This window comes from Schistocerca americana, chromosome 2 (genome assembly GCF_021461395.2).
Source record: "Schistocerca americana isolate TAMUIC-IGC-003095 chromosome 2, iqSchAmer2.1, whole genome shotgun sequence".
In the NCBI taxonomy this organism is placed as follows: Eukaryota; Metazoa; Arthropoda; class Insecta; order Orthoptera; family Acrididae; genus Schistocerca; species Schistocerca americana.
This window is the reverse complement of record NC_060120.1, coordinates 242,186,483-242,207,048: the sequence shown is the minus strand read 5'-3', so window position 1 is coordinate 242,207,048 and position 20,566 is coordinate 242,186,483.

The following is a 20,566-nucleotide window of genomic DNA, read 5'->3' as shown; positions in this document are numbered from 1 at the left end:
GGAATTCGTCAGTAGGAAAAGGGAGAGAAGGAAACATAGTAGGTGAATATGGATTGGGGCTAAGAAATGAAACAGGAAGCCGTCTGTTAGAATTTTGCACAGAGCATAACTTAATCATAGCTAACACCTGGTTCAAGAATCATGAAAGAAGGTTGTATACCTGGAAGAATCCTGGAGATACTAAAAGGTATCAGATAGATTATGTAATGGTAAGACAGAGATTTAGGAACCAGGTTTTAAATTGTAAGACATTTCCAGGGGCAGATGTGGATTCTGACCACAATCTATTGGTTATGAACTGCAGATTGAAACTGAAGAAACTGCAAAAAGGCGGGAATTTAAGGAGATGGGACCTGGATAAACTGAAAGAACCAGAGGTTGTACAGAGTTTCAGGGAGAGCATAAGGGAACAATTGACAGGAATGGGGGAAAGAAATACAGTAGAAGAAGAATGGGTAGCTATGAGGGATGAAGTAGTGAAGGCAGCAGAGGATCAAGTAGGTAAAAAGACGAGGGCTACTGGAAATCCTTGGGTAACAGAAGAAATATTGAATTTAATTGATGAAAGGAGAAAATATAAAAATGCAGTAAATGAAGCAGGCAAAAAGGAATACAAACGTCTCAAAAATGAGATCGACAGGAAGTGCAAAATGGCTAAGCAGGGATGGCTAGAGGACAAATGTAAGGATGTAGAGGCTTGTCTCACTAGGGGTAAGATAGATACTGCCTACAGGAAAATTAAAGAGACCTTTGGAGAGAAGAGAACCACTTGTATGAATATCAAGAGCTCAGATGGCAACCCAGTTCTAAGCAAAGAAGGGAAGGCAGAAAGGTGGCAGGAGTATATAGAGGGTTTATACAAGGGCGATGTACTTGAGGACAATATTATGGAAATGGAAGAGGATGTAGGTGAAGATGAAATGGGAGATAAGATACTGCGTGAAGAGTTTGACAGAGCACTGAAAGACCTGAGTCGAAACAAGGCCCCGGGAGTAGACAACATTCCATTAGAACTGCTGATGGCCTTGGGAGAGCCAGTCATGACAAAACTGTACCATCTGGTGAGCAAGATGTATGAGGCAGGCGAAATACCCACAGACTTCACGAAGAATATAATAATTCCAATCCCAAAGAAAGCAGGTGTTGACAGATGTGAAAATTACCGAACTATCAGTTTAATAAGTCACAGCTGCAAAATACTAACGCGAATTCTTTACAGACGAATGGAAAAACTGGTAGAAGCGGACCTCGGGGAAGATCAGTTTGGATTCCGTAGAAATGTTGGAACACGTGAGGCAATTCTAACCTTAGGACATATCTTAGAAGATTAAGAAAGGGCAAACCTACGTTTCTAGCATTTGTAGACTTAGAGAAAGTTTTTGACAACGTTAACTGGAATACTCTCTTTCAAATTCTGAAGGTGGCAGGGGTAAAATACAGGGAGCGAAAAGCTATTTACAATTTGTACAGAAACCAGACGGCAGTTATATGAGTCGAGGGGCATGAAAGGGAAGCAGTGGTTGGGAAGGGAGTGAGACAGGGTTGTAGCTTCTCCCCGATGTTATTCAATCTGTATATTGAGCAAGCAGTAAAGGAAACAAAAGAAAAATTCGGAATAGGTATTGAAATTCATGGAGAAGAAGCAAAAACTTTGAGGTTCGCCGATGACATTGTAATTCTGTCAGAGACAGCAAAGGACTTGGAAGAGCAGTTGAACAGAATGGACAGTGTCTTGAAAGGAGGATATAAGATGAACATCAACAAAAGCAAAACGAGGATAATGGAATGTAGTCAAATTAAATCGGGTGATGCTGAGGGGATTAGATTAGGAAATGAGACACTTAAAGTAGTAAAGGAGTTTTGCTATTTAGGGAGTAAAATAACTGATGATGGTCGAAGTAGAGAAGATATAAAATGTAGACTGGCAATGGCAAGGAAATCGTTTCTGAAGAAGAGAAATTTGTTAACATCGAGTATAGATTTAAGTGTCAGGAAGTCGTTTCTGAAAGTGTTTGTATGGAGTGTAGCCATGTATGGAAGTGAAACATGGTCAATAAATAGTTTGGACAAGAAGAGAATAGAAGCTGTCGAAATGTGGTGCTACAGAAGAATGTTGAAGATTAGGTGGGTAGATCACGTAACTAATGAGGAGGTATTGAATAGGATTGGGGGGAAGAGAAGTTTGTGGCACAACTTGACTAGAAGAAGGGATCGGTTGGTAGGACATGTTTTGAGGCATCAAGGGATCACAAATTTAGCATTGGAGGGCAGCGTGGAGGGTAAAAATCGTAGAGGGAGACAAAGAGATCAATACACTAAGCAAATTCAGAAGGATGTAGGTTGCAGTAGGTACTGGGAGATGAAGAAGCTTGCACAGGATAGAGTAGGATGGAGAGCTGCATCAAACCAGTCTCAGGACTGAAGACCACAACAACAACAGGAATTGTAAGGATAAGATTAATTACTACATGCACAAAGGCATTCAAATAATCCTTCTTCCTGAGCACCATACGTGAATGCAACAGGAAAAGGACCTAATTAGTGGTGCAGTGGGACGTACCCTCTGTCATGCACCTCACGGTGGTTTGCGGAGTATAGATGTAGATGTAGAAGTGTGTGGCTGTCTGTGTCTGGAGTAAGCGCAGTGCCGACTTCTGACGCGGCGTCGGACTACTGAGTGTGTTGGTCTGTCAAATGTTGGATTATCGCAAGCGTACTTCAGTAAAAGATAGCACAAGCAAGTTTGTACGTTTCATGCCCTGCAGCGTCCGAATATTTAACACAATCCTTGTGTCTCCACTGCTGTTTGTTGCTTTTTTCTTCTAAGTACTGAACAGTGGACAGACTTTGAAAAAAATTTACATCGCTGTGCTAATAAACACGGGTAAACACTATTCCACAGGGTGTAAGTAAATAACTTCTACAGAGTTTGAGGATGCGTTCCTTACAGCAAAAAAAGAACTTTTCCATCTTCGCTACTGTGAATCACTTCTCTTCTTTAGAATAAGAGCTCATTTAGAGTCCATGTTTACTATTTAGAATCCATGTAACTATACGTTTTTTTCTTGTTTTGTGGGTGAGGAACCTGTCCTCAAAGTCTGCAGACGGAATTTAGTTACACCCTGATGATCACTTATACATATAGGTTTGTAAAATATGTTCGGCCCTAATTTTTTGTAGATTTAGTCACTGCGTAATACCTTATGTTTTATTCATTTATTTTTTGGCTCTAGTAATAATATTTGCTACCAAGATTTTCGCCATTAAGGCATTTTTTCTTCATTTACATCAATTCCCTGCAGGTCCTGCGGTTGGAGACCATCAATAACAATAACAACATCAATGCGTGACTCTATCGTATTTCTCTCATTACTTATTCTATCTCTGCTGTAATGTCTTTCATGGTCCCATTCAACTTTAGTTATTATTTTCTGTTTACTTGGATCAATAGCCCTGCAAAATTTTATAATGACTCCACATTCCGCCGGACTTTTAGTAGATTTCTCTATTCAAAATCGAGATTTAGGCTTGTTAAGCCTATGAAAGATCACAGTACTGTTTCATAAAGCAAATCGAGTATGTAAGCATAGTTGCAGTTCACATAAAGCTATACTTTATAATGGTCGAGTTTGTGTTTACAGATGTAGTCACGATGTTTAAGTTTTGATTATTCGCCGACTGATGTTGTGCAATGGTTCACGCAGTGGACTCGTATTTCCATCGATCACTTCAAGAGAATGTTAGAATTGTTCGTTTGATAAGATTAAGGTCGATTGGTTTTCAGGTCAAACTACAGTGTGATCCACTATTTTGTCCCTATTTTAGTTTCACAACTATTCTGTCAGAAACTAGTGAATACTAATAATCTGAATGTTACTTTATGCTCTATTACGTGCCATTACTAATTGTTACTTAATTGTTGTTCTAGGCCGGCCGGAGTGGTCGAGCGGTTCTAGGCGCTTCAGTCTGGAACCGCGCGACCGCTACGGTCGCAGGTTCGAATCCTGCCTCGGGCATGGATGTGTATGATGTCCTTAGGTTAGTTAGGTTTAAGTAGTCCTAAGTTCTAGGGGACTGATGACCTCAGATGTTAAGTCCCATAGTGCTCAGAGCCATTTGGACCATTTTTTGTTGTTCTAGGTCCAACCACGAATAAGGAAAGATGGCTATCCGTTTGTGACCGTGCTTGATTGAAAAAAAAAAAAATGTTCAAATGTGTGTGAAATGTTATGGGAGTTAACTGCTAAGGTCATCAGTCCCTGAGCTACTTAACCTAAATTATCCTAAGGACAAACACACACACCCATGCCCGAGGGAGGTCTCGAACCTCCGCCGGGATCAGCCGCACAGCTTGATTGCAGTTAGAATGGAATTACGGCGTTCGCCTACAGTAGCACAGAGATGATTAGATACGCGACTCTCGATGGACCGCTTTGGCGTTTATGCAAAGTCACAAGAAGTCCTTGAGACAATATCACAGGGAAACCTTCATCGTATGGTTCGATTCAACAGATAATAAAGGAGATCAGCTGGAGACAATGGAACTCACACTTTGCCCAAACGATGTCACCAGAGGACTGGGGTTTTACGACGAAGTTTGCTGAATCTATGTTATAATGGATGAACTAGGAACCAAATTGTCTTGAGCAATATTGTATGGTCAGCCAGGCATTGTAACGGATCTATAATGAAATAAAAACCTGAACATAATTCTGGATTATCTCGTGGCTTATTACCAAAGACACTGCCATCGCAATGTAAAGATACTCCATACAATTTTCGGAGTGAAAATACAGCAAATAAAACATGAAAATACAGGGTATATAACCTTTCTTTCATAAGCTGCTTCCCAAGTCATGGTGTATTACATTCATAAAACGGGGCCAGACTAATAACACCTGAGCTACCCAGACAACAGGAGCGTAAATGTGTCATTGTTGCGCTTCATGCTTAAGCTTTTGTTGTGTACTTCTGTTGTGTAGACCGTCCCAGAGTGACGTCATATTCTTTTGTTTTGTGTCGCAAATACCTTTTGTAATTGTCTGACGTAGTCTTTCACCGTATAAGTAGTTACTGAATCAACAGCAATCCAGATTTTTGAGATCTAAAGTATTGCGTAGTGAGTGACCTGTGAGTTATTACGGTGTTATTACACAGCTCGTGCCATTACACCATTACACGTGCGGCGCACAAAACCGCTGGTCTTTTTTACAGAGTAGCTTCTGACATATCGCATCTTAGGTTGTTTATCAAGATGGAACAATCAACAGCATGATTTGACACCATGTTCAAATATACAGGGGGTATCAAAAAGAATCATCCGATTTTTAAAAAAATCATAACTATTACGTTGAGATACGTACGTAAACAACGTACTGCTGGAAAGAGCAAACACTCGATTTTTACATGGTTCCCGCTAGGTAGCAGCAGTATGCGCCCACTTCAGTTCTAGTAAAATGGTGTCGGGATGACAGAAAGCGTTTTGTATTCTGCGTTTTGCGCAATGCGGGTCAGTAGTAATGCTTCAGCGTAACTTTCGTACTACGTATGGTGTGGACCCTCCTACAGCACAAGGCATTAGACGTTGGCATGAACATTTCCGAGAAACAGGTTGTTTGTATAAAGGCAAATCACCGGGACGACTCATAGAGTCGAGAAAGTTCAAATGGCGCTAAGCACTATGGGACTTAACACTGAGGTCAAAAAGTCCGCTAGACTTAGAACTACTTAAAACCTAACTAACCTAAGGACATCACACACATCAATGCCCGAGGCAGGATTCGAACCTGCGACCGTAGCAGCATCGCGGTTCCGGACTGAAGCGCCAGAACCGCTCGGTCACAGCGGCCGGCCCGAGTCGAGACGTGCTCGCGGCAGTGTGGGAACAATTGGAATACCGCATTGAAATATGCTTTCCGTCTCATGGGGGTCATACCAACGAAAAGGTATGAAAAAAAACCTTTTTGAGTTTCTCGTTCATCAGAAAACAAAATTCATTATTTATTAGTTCCAGAAATATAGACGTGCCAAATCAGATGATTCTTTTTGATTCACCCTACATGTAAAGACACACAAAATATACACAGATGTTTTTACTAGGATATGACATCCATGGTCGGCTGTGGCCTTACTTTTGCCTGAAATTGTTTAGAAAAACTACTAAAAACCTTAAATCAGGTTAGCGGAACAGAACAAACTCCATCCTCAAGAATATGACGTCAGCGTCCTAACAGCTGCATTACCTCATTAGGTTTGTAATTTATATAGAATCTAATACCACGGCGTGTACAAAAGACCACCGGCAAATTTACTTGATTTTTGCGTGATGCAGAAACACTTTGAGATAGACATTTAACATTAAATAAATACACAAATGAACAAAAAATCAGTACGTATAAACATAAATATAAGCGATACACTCAAGCATTCCTCCTGAGGCAGAGATTTGCCTTATACCATAGGTTCCAAGTCGAAAGTATTCATACTTTTACTTCAGCGACATTATATGTTTCCTTTCCGTGCACCGTTTCTCTCGCATGAGTAGCTTCCGTGCGTGTGCAGTTAACGAAGACACTATTTGCTCCTTGTATTGATGTGGTTAGAAAAGTGTTGAACTGCATTTTTTCTTTGGAAGAATTCACAGGAAATGTAGTCCATCAACAAGAAAGTTGCATACAAAACCCTCGTTTGATCAGTACTTGAATATTGCTCGTCAGATGGGGATCCGTACCAAATAGGATTGGTAGAGGACTCACAACGGTAATCGTTCTTCCCGGGAACTGTACGCGACTGGAACGGGAAAAGGGGAAAAAGATACTGGTACGCAAAGTACCCTCCACCATACACCGTAAGATGGCTTGCGGTGTATAGATGTAGATAAGCAAATAAAATAAACGAATAAAAATGTACACCTAAAGTAAATCAGCAGTTCAGTAAAAACAAAGTGAAATTCACGTAGTCAACAAACGGCCAGAAAAGGCGAAGGTGAAAAATATGGTTTGCAATGTTCCAATCTTGGACTGTTTAAGTTCTTAGTCGACACTGACTGCTATAGCTGCCGAGCGATGTGGAGCTGCCTAAACGCAGTGGAGTGTCACATGGTGGCAGAGTTAAGGGTTTTGGTTTCCGAGAATCACTTAGGGCGAATACAGGGATGTTTCGTATGACAAAGGCCTCTGTCAGCTTTCTACACAAACTTGACTGAGTCCAACATGTTCTTCAATGTCTAAAGTGCTCGTTAGCACTGGAAAGCTCCTTACGCTTCCTAGTTTTCCGAAAATCGTTCAGTTTTGAATCCACTCCGCTACCTACATAACACCTAAGTTTCAACCCAAGCTATTTGTCGAATACGCGACGTATCATTCTCCACCTAAAAATGGGCAATATTTTTCATTCGCCTGGAAAGTACAATTTCGTATCCATGCGTTCAGAAAGTTTTAAGGAGAGAAGTAGTATGGAAAAATTTTTTTCTTTATTGTTATACTTGTTTCGTGTTCGTAAAAAAGGTTACAAGAATCAATAAAATTGCTCTGAAATATATCACTGAGCAAGGAAAGCTAACAGCAGTTATCCAAAAAACGGAAAAGAAAGTTACTCGGAAACTTACTGAGACACAATGAGATTTTAGCGGACGCATTGGAAGAAAAATATCTGGGTAAGAAAAGCAACGGGATGTCAAAGAAATAGTCGAAGATTGCTGGAAATAACAAAGAGCCAAAATTATGTAGAAATGAAGAGGGCCGTACAAAGTATGGGAAACTGGTTCAGCGACCAGATTTATCTTTTAGAAGAAGAAGAAGAAAAAGAAGAAGATGGTGGTAAGGAAAAGAAAACAATATCCATGTTGGCCGTTATGTGAATGAAACGTTGCTCGTTAATCGGACACAGGAATTGTGTGGATCTGCAGCTACCGTGCCAGGAGACAGATTGGCGTACACTGCAGTATTCATATTGCTTTCGAAGATGGCGAGTGAAAGTTAGCGATGAACAGTGAAGTTGGAGATAGTGACACGCGGACTAGAGCTCTTTGGGAAACGATGCTGCAATAATCTGTGTCTGCGAATATTGACCAACAATAAATATCATAGTCGAGTTTAATGTCTGTTGCGATTTTTCCCAAGTTACTCGTAATAACGTTTCCGCGTGCAAGCAGAATAATCAGTAGCTGAGGTCATGCAAAATTCGCAACCATGCGTTTTATCGACGCACAGTGTGGCCTGTATCACTCGTCCACTGTACCACAGCACTGACGCTAACTTCCCATATCGACTGTCGATAGCTAAATCACCTCGAATTCAGGTCGTTTAACCCGGTACTGTGGAAACAATCGACACAGTATGATAACGTCAAGCGCTTTTCCAAACGAGTATAATAGAAAAAAAAAATATAAAAAAACATACATGAAGGAACCAGGACGAGTTAGGACGTCTCTCCGCAGCACAGGAAGTCGCACAGTCACAGTCGAGACGCCCGGGCGACGCAGCACCACGTGAACTCGCGAACGCAGCCAGCATTGTTTTGAAGGGGTTACGAGAGGAGCCACTGAGCTTGTAGGCTGCGTCAGCGGGACACGGACACGCAGAGATCGGGTGCCGGATGGAGGGGGTTCCAGTGCATAGTGCTCTGGCCAGAAACAAGAGCCGGTGCAGCTTCCCCCTCCACCGCCCCTACCCGCCCCCCTGCCTTCCCAGTAGCACGCGCAAACACGCGCGCGCAGGTAGAACTGTACTCTCACTCGCTGTTCTTGCTATCAGCAGAGATATTAATCGGTCGAACCACGTCGGTCGGCGTTGCCACGTCAACGAGTTGGCTTCCCTGGGGGAGCCTTGCATCGCTCAGTACGCGTCAATGAGATCTCCGCGATTATCCAGTGTACTGCATTATCTGCCATCGGAACTGCCGCACATTTTGGTAACTCAGCACTCGCGTCGGTATTGGCAAGGAAGTTCGCACAAAAATTACCCTCGAGCCTTGAAGGTAGTATCAAATTAAAAGTCGAAAACTTGAATGTTGCGACTCTTCTTAATTTCCGTGCTTGCAAAGAAAATTTATAGAGAAAATCCCACCATATGCAGAACGCCGTTCGTTTATTTTCGCGTTATCCAAGAATGTTTTACCACATTCTATGCTAGCTTTAGCGGGTTGCTATTAATTATTCTGCCTCATTTGACGCTACCAATAATATGATGCTGAAATTTTCTCATACCTCTCGCTGTTTTGAAAATTTTAAAAAGGACTATTTTCTTCTCTATCGCTTTTTTAACAGATGCGCGTGCGCGCGCACACACACACAAACTCTCTCTCTCACACACACACATCTTTTAATTATTTTACCACAAGCGAAAAGATCTCCGCCGCCACTTAATAAAGCTTTCCTGGCAAAACGCGGAACATTTGTCATAGACAGGCAACTTTGGAACGCAGGAGATGATGTACTGTAGTAACTGACACTGTGAGAACGGCTCTTGAGTTCTTGGTTGGTTGAGCACTTGCCCACAAAGGGCAGAGGTACCGCGATCGTCGTAGACACGATCCGGCACACAGTTTTAATCTTCCAGGAAGTTACATATCAGCACACAGTCCGCTGGAGAGTGAAAAATTCATTCTGGAAACATCCCGCAAGTTGTGATTAAGCCATATCTCCGCAGTATTCTTTCTTTCACGAGTGCTAGTACTGTAAGTTTCGCAGGAGAACTGTGAAGTTTGGAAGGTAGGGGAGCAGGGCTTAATTTCGGTCGGAACGCGTTACGGCACCTCCCAGAGACCCTTCCCCCCCCCCCCCCCCCTCCCCCCGCCACAACATTTCAGCATCGGAGATTTGAAATAGTACACGTGTATTAAATCACAACGTAACTATAATTTGCCGTTGTGCCAGCACAAGCCGGTGGAGTGGGGGGGAGGGGGGGGGGGGGGGGGGAAGGGGGTAGTGGTAGAAGGGGGGAGCGCTCCGGCACCAAAAAGTTTAGAAATTGAGCACTGGGTAGGAGATGAGGAACTGGCGGAAGTAAAGCTGTGAGGAAGAGTCGTGATTGAGTCGTGACCGAGTCGGGCTTGGGAAGCTCAGTTCCTGAGCACCTGCCCGCGAAACACAAAGGTTCCGGCTTCGAGTCCAGGTCTGACACACAATTTTAATCTTCCAGGAAGTTTCGAGACTGCATCATCTATGAAATACGTGGAGAACAGATGTCACATGTTAACCTATCAGCACAAAATGAGTGATAACGTCATATAAGACGCAGTAATAAACAAAACTCACTGAAGACAGCACATAAAGTGCTGAAATGTGTTTGGGTCAGGCAAAAGTGAACAGACTGTGTCTTGCGCAAGGCTGAATTTCTTTCCAAAGCTGCTACAGTGCACACTGAATTTCAAATTTTCAATTAAATACTCCTCGTGTGCCTATGCCCGCACGTGGTACCAGTTCAGGTCTCCAGGTGGAACAAACATGTGAATTTCAATTTTTTTGCCTAATTATTGACGGAATTTCAAACGCCGTCATAATCTGGTCACTAACAGACGTAATGTTATGATCTTAAGTTAAGAGCTTAACACAACAAAACACATTAGAAATAGAAACCGTGTGTCTGTCTTGAGACAGAGCAGCTGACGACATGCGAATACCCGGACTTCATTCATCCAGTACTTGAGAGAAACTACTTCTCGCTGACACCCCGCCCAAAAAATGTTGAAAGTTTATCACTTACTGCACTTTCCGCTGTTTATGCAGTAAAATGTAATCATCAGACATGACATTTTACTTTATTGCTTCTTTACTACCAACTCTATTCGCAACATCCACATATACCACTGAACGTACCTCCAAAATTATATCATTGTACGACACATAGCTCAGGAGATATGACGTTCTAGACATTTATAAGCGTGAAATACCAGCTTCTGCTTAAAAGAGCATGCAGTAAAATTTCAGTGTGAGGCGTAACGTTTTAATTTATTACTCCTTTACTACTAACTTTATTCACAACACACTTTATGTTGTTGTTGTTGTGGTCTTCAGTCCTGAGACTGATTTGATGCAGCTCTCCATGATAATCTATCCTGTGCAAGCTCCTTCATCTCCCAGTACCTACTGCAACCTACATCCTTCTGAATCTGCTTGTGTATTCATCTCTTGGTCTCCCTCTACGATTTTTACCCTCCATGCTGCCCGCCAGTGCTAAATTTGTGATCCTTTGATGCCTCAGGACATGTCCTACCAACCGATCCCTTCTTCTAGTCAAGTTGTGCCACAAACTTCTCTTCTCCCCAATCCTATTCAATACCTCCTCATTAGTTACGTGATCTACCCACCTAATCTTCAACATTCTTCTGTAGCACCACACTTCGAAAGCTTCTATTCTCTTCTTGTCCAAACTATTTATTGCCATGTTTCACTTCCATACATGGCTACACTCCATACAAATACTTTCAGAAATGACTTCCTGACACTTAAATCTATACTCGATGATAACAAATTTCTCTTGTTCAGAAACGCTTTCCCCGCCATTGCCAGTCTACATTTTATATCCTCTCTACTTCGACCATCGTCAGTTATTTTGCTCCCCAAATAGCAAAACTCCTTTACTACTTTAAGTGTCTCATTTCCTAATCTAATTCCCTCAGCATCACCCGACTTAATTCGACTACATTCCATCATCCTCGTTTTGTTTGTGTTGATGTTCATCTTATATCCTACTTTCAAGAGACTGTCCATTCCGTTCAACTGCTCTTCCAAGTCCTTTGCTGTCTCTGACAGAATTACAATGTCATCTGCGAACCTCAAAGTTTTCATTTATTCTCCCTGGATTTTAATACCTACTCCAAACTTTTCTTTTGTTTCCTTTACTGCTTGCTTAATATACAGATTGAATAACATCGGGGATAGGCTACAACCCTGTCTCACTCCCTTCCCAACCACTGCTTCCCGTCCACAGCTCGTGGCCGTGCGGTAGCGTTCTCGCTTCCCACACCCGGGGTCCCGGGTTCGATTCCCGGTGGGATCAGGGATTTTCTCTGCCTCGTGATGACTGGGTGTTGTGTGATGTTCTTAGGTTAGTTAGGTTTAAATAGTTCTAAGTTCTAGGGGACTGATGACCATAGATGTTAAGTCCCATAGTGCTCAGATCCATTTGAACCACTGCTTCCCTCGACTCTTATAAATGCGATATGGTTTCTGTACAAATTGTAAATAGCCTTTCGCTCATTGTATTTTACCCCTGCCACCTTTAGAATTTGAAAGAGAGTATTCCAGTCAACATTGTCAAAACTTTCTGTAAGTCTACAAATGCTAGAAACGTAGGTTTGCCTTTACTTAATCTTCCTTCTAAGATAAGTCGTAAGGTCAGTATTGCCTCACGTGTTCCATCATTTCTACGGAATCCAAACTGATCTTCCCCGAGGTCGGCCTCTACCAGTTTTTCCATTCGTCTGTAAATAATTCGCGTTAGTATTTTGCAGCTGTGACTTGTTAAACTGATAGTTCGGTAATTTTCACATCTGTCAACACCTGCTTTCTTTGGGATTGGAATTATTATATTCTTCTTGAAGTATGAGGGTATTTCGCCTGTCTCGTACATCTTGCTCACCAGATGGTAGAGTTTTGTCAGGACTGTCTCTCCTAAGGCCGTCAGTAGTTCTAATGGAATGTTGTCTACTCCCGGGGCCTTGTTTCGACTCAGGTCTTTCAGTGCTCTGTCAAACTCTTCACGCAGTATCGTATCTCCCATTTCATCTTCATCTACATCCTCTTCCATTTCCATAATATTGTCCTCAAGTACATCGCCCTTGTATAGATCCTCTATATACTCCTTTCACCTTTCTGCTTTCCCCTCTTTGCTTAGAACTGGGTTTCCATCTGAGCTCTTGATATTCATACAAGTGGCTCTCTTTTCTCCAAAGGTCTCTTTAATTTTCCTGTAGGCTGGTTCTATCTTACCCCTAGTGAGATAAGCCTCTACATCCTTACATTTGTCCTCTAGCCATGCCTGCTTAGCCATTTTGCACTTCTTGTCGATCTCATTTTTGAGATGTTTGTATTCCTTTTTGCCTGCTTCATTTACTGCATTTTTATATTTTCTCCTTTCATCAATTAAATTCAATATATCTTCTGTTATCCAAGGATTTCTACTAGCCCTCGTCGTTTTACCTACTTGATCCTTTGCTGCCTTCACTACTTCATCCCTCAGAGCTACCCATTCGTCTTCTACTGCATTTCTTTCCCCCATTCCTGTCAATTGTTCCCTTATGCTCTCCCTGAAACTCTGTACAACCTCTGGTTCTTTCAGTTTATGCAGGTCCCATCTCCTTAAATTCCCACCTTTTTGCAATTTCTTCAGTTTTAATCTACAGTTCATAACCAATAGATTGTGGTCAGAGTCCACATCTGCCCCTGGAGATGTCCTACAATTTAAAACCTGGTTCCTAAATCTCTGTCTTACCATTATATAATCTATCTGATACCTTCTAGTATCTCTAGGATTCTTCCATGTATACAACCTTCTTTTATGATTCTTGAACCAAATGTTAGCTATGATTAAGGTATGCTCTAAGCAAAATTCTAACAGATGGCTTCCTCTTTCATTTCTTAGCCCCAACCCATATTCACCTAGTATGTTTCCGTCTCTCCCTTTCCCTACTGTCGAATTCCAGTCACCCACGACTAATAAATTTTCGTCTCCCTTCACTACCTGAATAATTTCTTTTATCTCATCATACATTTCTTCAATTTCTTCGTCATCTGCAGAGGTAGTTGGCATATAAACTTGTACTACTGTAGTAGGCATGGGCTTCCTGTCTATCTTGGCCACTATAATACGTTCACTATGCTGTTTGTAATAGCTTACCCGCACTCCTATTTTTTTATTCATTATTAAGCCTACTGCTGCATTACACACTTTATAGACAGTACATATATCACTGGATGTACCCGCAAAATTATATCATTGTACGATACATAGTTCATGATGTTTATGACGTCATAAACACCGAGATTAGCGAAAACCTTGCTTTTGCTTAAAATTACCACACTATATCGATCCCCAACAAACTTTTAATCATAATTTCAAACCTTTCCTAAACTTTTTCTCGCTTACACGCTTAAATTCAAATATTTAACGCATTAACTCACTTGTAAAGCAATCAGACGTCTGAAGCTTATTTATACATTTTGGTCCGACTCTTTAAAGAATCAGGGGTTTACTGGTTACTTGGGAACGTGCCAATTCCAACTCTGAAAATCCAGTATACTGATATTTTGTCCGAGGTAATACCAAATTGTTCAGGTGTGATAGTGATGCCGGTAGACTAAGCCAGACAACGTACTTACCGGTGTGTAATACTACACAAGGTGCTCCAGATGTTTAGTCAGATTTATACACGTAGATACCGAATAACTTAAGGTTTTTAGATAAGGAAACCATGGGCGGCAATCTTTCCAGATGGAGTGACTTATTGAATGAGAAACGCTTGGCGCACACGTGTTTCTATATCCAAATTTGTAACACTATGTTTTTACAGTGGATTCTTTCCCCCTATAGAGTTACACGAAATCCTTGACGTATGAAACCCCCGAATTCCTTGATGTATGAAACCCCAGAGGCGAAAATTCCTACAGCCTAGGTGGCTGAAAGACCGCGATGGGTAGATTCAGCTGTCTAAGTGAACAGGTTTCACGAACGATGGCAACTTTTCTTCGCAAACTGTAAGAGTGGTATCTCAAGAGCATCTGTTTAGTCCAGGTGTCTTGCCGAATGAGTGGAGGCTTCAGTACCGTGCTTGTGTTGCTGATGACGACGGATGAATGGGTAGCTTTAGTACCGTGTTTGCGTTGCTGATGACAGAAGGGAGAAGGGGAAGTGTGAAACACAATACCGATACAAAGGCCAATCCTCTAGAACAGCACCGATGACAGGGATCTTATCCGCATGGCTGTAACGGATCGTGCAGCCACGTCTCGATCCCTGAGTCAACAGATGGGGATGTTTGCAAGACAACAACCATCTGCACGAACAGTTCGACGACGTTTGCAACAGCATGGACTACCTGCTCGGAGACCATGGCTCCGGTTACCCTCGACGCTGCATCACAGACAGGGGCGCCTGCGATGGTGTACTCAACGACGAACCTGGGTGCACGAATGGCAAAACGTAATTTTTTCGGATGAATCAAGGTTCTGTTTACAGCATCATAATGGTCGCATCCGTGTTTGGTGACATCGCGGTGAACGCACATTGGAAGCGTGTATTCGTCATCACCATACTGCCGTATCACCCGACGTGATGGTATGGGGTGCCATTGGTTACACGTCTCGGTCACCTCTTGTTCGCATTGACGGCACTTTGAACAGTGGATATTACATTTCAGATGTGGTACGACCCGTGGCTCTACCCTTCATTCGATCGCTGCGAAACCCTACATTTCAGAAGGATAATGCACGACCGCATGTTGCAGGTCCTGTATGGGCCTTTCTGGATGCAGGAAATGTTCGACTGCTGCCCTGGCCAACACATTCTCCAGATCTCTCACCAATTGAAAACGTCTGTCAACGGTGGTCAAGCAACTGGTTCGTCACAATACGCCAGTCACTTGATGAACTGTGGTATCGTGTTGAAGTTGCATGGGCAGCTGTACCTGTACATGCCATCCAAGCTCTGTTTGACTCAATGCCCAGGCGTATCTAGGCGCTTCAGTTCGGAACCGCGCGACCACTGCGGTCGCAGGTTCGAATCCTGCCTTGGGCATGGATGTGTGTGATGTCCTTAGGTTAGTTAGGTTTAAGTAGCTCAGAGCCATTTGAACCATTTGAACGGAAAGATATAAGTGTTCGTTTCTTTCTACGTGCTGTTTGAGAGTGGAATAATAGAGAATTATTGTGACAGTGGTTCGATGAACCCTCTGCAGAAAATCCATGTAGATGTACGAGGGCAGTTCAATAAGTAATGCAACACATTTTTTTTCTCGGCCAATTTTGGTTGAAAAAACCGGAAATTTCTTGTGGAATATTTTCAAACATTCCCGCTTCGTCTCGTATAGTTTCATTGACTCCCGACAGGTGGCAGCGCTGTACGGAGCTGTTAAAATGGCGTCTGTAACGGATGTGCGTTGCAAACAACGGGCAGTGATCGAGTTTCTTTTGGCGGAAAACCAGGGCATCTCAGATATTCCTAGGCGCTTGCAGAATGTCTACGGTGCTCTGGCAGTGGACAAAAGCACGGTGAGTCGTTGGGCAAAGCGTGTGTCATCATCGCCGCAAGGTCAAGCAAGACTGTCAGATCTCCCGCGTGTGGGCCGGCCGTGCACAGCTGTGACTCCTGCAATGGCGGAGCGTGCGAACACACTCGTTCGAGATGATCGACGGATCACCATCAAACAACTCAGTGCTCAACTTGACATCTCTGTTGGTAGTGCTGTCACAATTGTTCACCAGTTGGGCTATTCAAAGGTTTGTTCCCGCTGGGTCCCTCGTTGTCTAACCGAACACCATAAAGAGCAAAGGAGAACCATCTGTGCGGAATTGCTTGCTCGTCATGTGGCTGAGGGTGACAATTTCTCGTCAAAGATCGTTACAGGCGATGAAACATGGGTTCATCACTTCGAACCTGAAACAAAACGGCAATCAATGGAGTGGCGCCACACCCACTCCCCTACCAAGAAAAAGTTTAAAGCCATACCCTCAGCCGGTAAAGTCATGGTTACAGTCTTCTGGGACGCTGAAGGGGTTATTCTGTTCGATGTCCTTCCCCATGGTCAAACGATCAACTCTGAAGTGTATTGTGCTACTCTTCAGAAATTGAAGAAACGACTTCAGCGTGTTCGTAGGCACAAAAATCTGAACGAACTTCTTCATGACAACGCAAGACCTCACACAAGTCTTCGCACCCGAGAGGAGCTCACAAAACTTCAGTGGACTGTTCTTCCTCATGCACCCTACAGCCCCGATCTCGCACCGTCGAATTTCCATATGTTTGGCCCAATGAAGGACGCAATCCGTGGGAGGCACTACGCGGATGATGAAGAAGTTATTGATGCAGTACGACGTTGGCTCCGACATCGACCAGTGGAATGGTACCGTGCAGGCATACAGGCCCTCACTTTAAGGTGGTGTAAGGCCGTAGCATTGAATGGAGATTACGTTGAAAAATAGTGTTGTGTAGCTAAAAGATTGGGGAATAGCCTGGTGTATTTCAATGCTGAATAAAACAACCCCTGTTTCAGAAAAAAAATGTGTTGCATTACTTATTGAACTGCCCTCGTAGATGGAGATATTATAAAAGTGTGTGTACATATGTTCGACATCTCTTGAACCACTGGTTCGATTTCAACCAACCTTGGTACACGTGTCACTTACTGTCTGGAAAGAAATGCTTTGGGGAGGGGGGGGGTATAACCACCTAATTGTCAAAGAGGGGTGGGAGGGGGGAGGGTAAGAAAGAAGCGTCAGCTACGACACGCTAATAGCCGAACTTCATTCATCAGCGAGGAAGTCTCTATTAAAGATCTGAAACTGTGTGTAAATTTTGTTGCAAGTCACTTAAGTGCTGATGAATGAAGTTCGGCTATTAGCGCGTCGTAGCTGACGCTTCTTTCTTACCCTCCCCCCTCCCACCCCTCTTTGACAGTTAGGTGGTTATACCCCGCCCCCTCCCCACAGTATTTCTTTCCAGACAGTAAGTGACACGTGTACCAAGGTTGGTTGAAATCGAACCAGTGGTTCAAGAGATGTCGAACATACGTACACACACTTTTATAATATCTCCATCTACATCTACATGGATTTTCTGCAAATCACACTTAAGTGCCTGGCAGAGGGTTCATCGAACCACTTTCACAATAATTCTCTATTATTCCACTCTCGAACAGCGCGCGGAAAGAATCGAACACTTATATCTTTCCGTTCAAATGGTTCAAATTGCTCTGAGCTACTTAAACCTAACTAACCTAAGGACATCACACACATCCATGCCCGAGGCTGGATTCGAACCTGCGATCAAAGCGGTCGCGCGGTTCCAGACTGTAGCGCCTAGAACCGCTCGGTCACTCCGGCCGACATTATCTTGCCGTGCGAGCTTTTATATCCATTATTTTATTATGATGAACGTTTCTCCCTATGTAAGTCGGCGCCAACAAAATATTTTCGCAGTGAGAGAGGAAAGTTGGTGATTGAAATTCTGTGAGACGATCGCGCCGCAACGAGAAACGCGTTTGTTTTAATTATGTCCACCGCAAATTCTGTATCAAGTCCGTGACACTCTCTCCCCTATTTCTCGATAATACAAAACGTCCTGATCTTCTTCGAACTTTCTCGATGTACTCCGTTAACCCTATGGTAAGGATCCCAGACCGTGCGGCAGTATTCTAAAAGAGGACGGACAAGCGTACTGTAGGCAGTCTCTCTAGTAGATCTGTTAAATTTCCTAAGTGTTCTGCCAAGAAATCGCAATTTTCTGTTCGCCTTCCCCGCAATATTTTCTAATTTGTTCTTTCCAATTTAAGTTGTTCTTAATTGTAATTCCTAGGTATTTAGTTCAATTCACCGCCTTTAGATCTTATTGATTTATCGTATAACCGAAATTTGATTCCTTTTAATACTTATATGGATGACCTCACACTTTTCATTATTGAGAGTCAATTGCCAATTTTCGTACCATGGAGATATCTTTTCTAAATCGTTTTGCTCTTTTGATGACTATACTGGGCACCATCTGCAAACAACCTAAGACGGCTGCTCATATTGTCTTCTAAATCGTTTATATAGATAAGGAACAGCAGAGAGAGTATAACACTACCTTGATGAACGCCAGAAATCACTTCTGTTTCACTCGATGCCTTTCCGTGAATTACTACGAACTGTAACTTCTCCGGCAGGAAATCACGGATTCAGTCGCATAAGTTAGACGATATTCCATAAACACAAAATTTTATTGCATGTCGCTTGTGAGGTACAGTATCAAAAGCCTTTTGTAAAGTTAGAAATGCGGAATCAATTTAAAATCCCTTTTCAAATGCACTCAACAGTTCGTATGAGTAAAGAGCTAATTGTGTTTCACAAGAACGATGTTTTCTAAATCCGTGTAGACTGTGTATCAATAGACCGTTCGCTTCGAGGTACTTCATAACGTTCGAACACAATGTATGTTCCAGAAACCTGCTGCGTATCGACGTTAATGATTGGGCCTGTAATTTAGTGGATTACTCCTACTGCCTTTCTTGAATATTTGTGTGACCTGTGCAACCTTGGATGTATAAATATTTAAATGTAAGCAAATAGTTGACGTTTGAATAGAAAGTATGGTTGAATTCATTGTTGTTGGGTGGCGTCATATAGTAAGTCCAGTAAGCTAGCCGTGTTCCGTGCCGCAGCTGCTCCTGTCAAGACAATAAGCTAGTCATAGCTGCACCGAAGTCGCTATTGCAGCGGTCGGTCCACTCGTAATATGCGGTCTCAGCAAACGATTCGCCAAGCGCACTGCTGACGCCCACATAGCTCTCTTCAGCATTTCCTGCTGACTGCTCCAATGAATTAAAAGAAGCTAAAGCTGACATCACACTGCGTCAGTAGTTATGGCGTTACTGCACATAGGGAGCTGTTGCCTCCCTGGCCTCTGAGATCTGGGTCTCGCATCACTTTATGTGGCATTCGAACCTCGCAACGAACATACTTTTCTCACTGTCGACGACAGAGAAACATAGAACATCCATAGCGGCGAAACCGAAACACAGTGTGTTTGAAAAAGGACTTTAAACTTAGAAAATTCATAGTATATACAGAGGTGATTGTAGAGTCAATTTGTTGGGAAATACATCAAGTTTGGTCTCGTGTAGTTCGGCAGTGCCGAATCGCACCGTAAGGAGCGCTAGCGGCAGTTGCGTTAAAGATGGCTCCCTTCACTAGACCCGAGCGTGCTAGCTGCGTGTTTTGTTTTGAAGAATCGAAGTTGGCGACACTAGTTTGCGTAATTTCCGTACCAAGTACGCTAAAGATCCTCCTAATAGACTACAATTTATGAGTGGCATAAATGTTTTGTATAAACAGGGTGCTCGGTAAGACTTTCCAGGTCAATGGATTGGCCATGATGCGGCAATTGTATGGCCCCCACGCTCCCCAGACCTGACACTAGCCGGCTGGAGTGGCCGTGCGGTTCTGGGCGCTACAGCCTGGAGCCGAGCGACCGCTACGGTCGCAGGTTCGAATCCTGCCTCGGGTATGGATGTGTGTGATGTCCTTAGGTTAGTTCGGTTTAATTAGTTCTAAGTTCAAGGCGACTGATGACCCGAGAAGTTAAGCCGCATAGTGCTCAGAGCCATTTGAACCATTTGAACCTGACACTATTCTCATTTTTTAAAGGGGATTCATCAAGGATATCGTGTTTCTACCTCCTGTGTCGGCTTCTCTACCTGAACTTAGAGCAAGAATTTACGCCGCCACTATGCAAGTTACACCTGCAGTGCTACAGTGAGTTTGAGAAGAAATTGACTTCCGATGGGATGTGTGCTGAATAATCGACGGAAGCCATATACAACATCTTTACTTTACGGTGGATGTGTTTCCCTACGATAAATCCATATCCATATC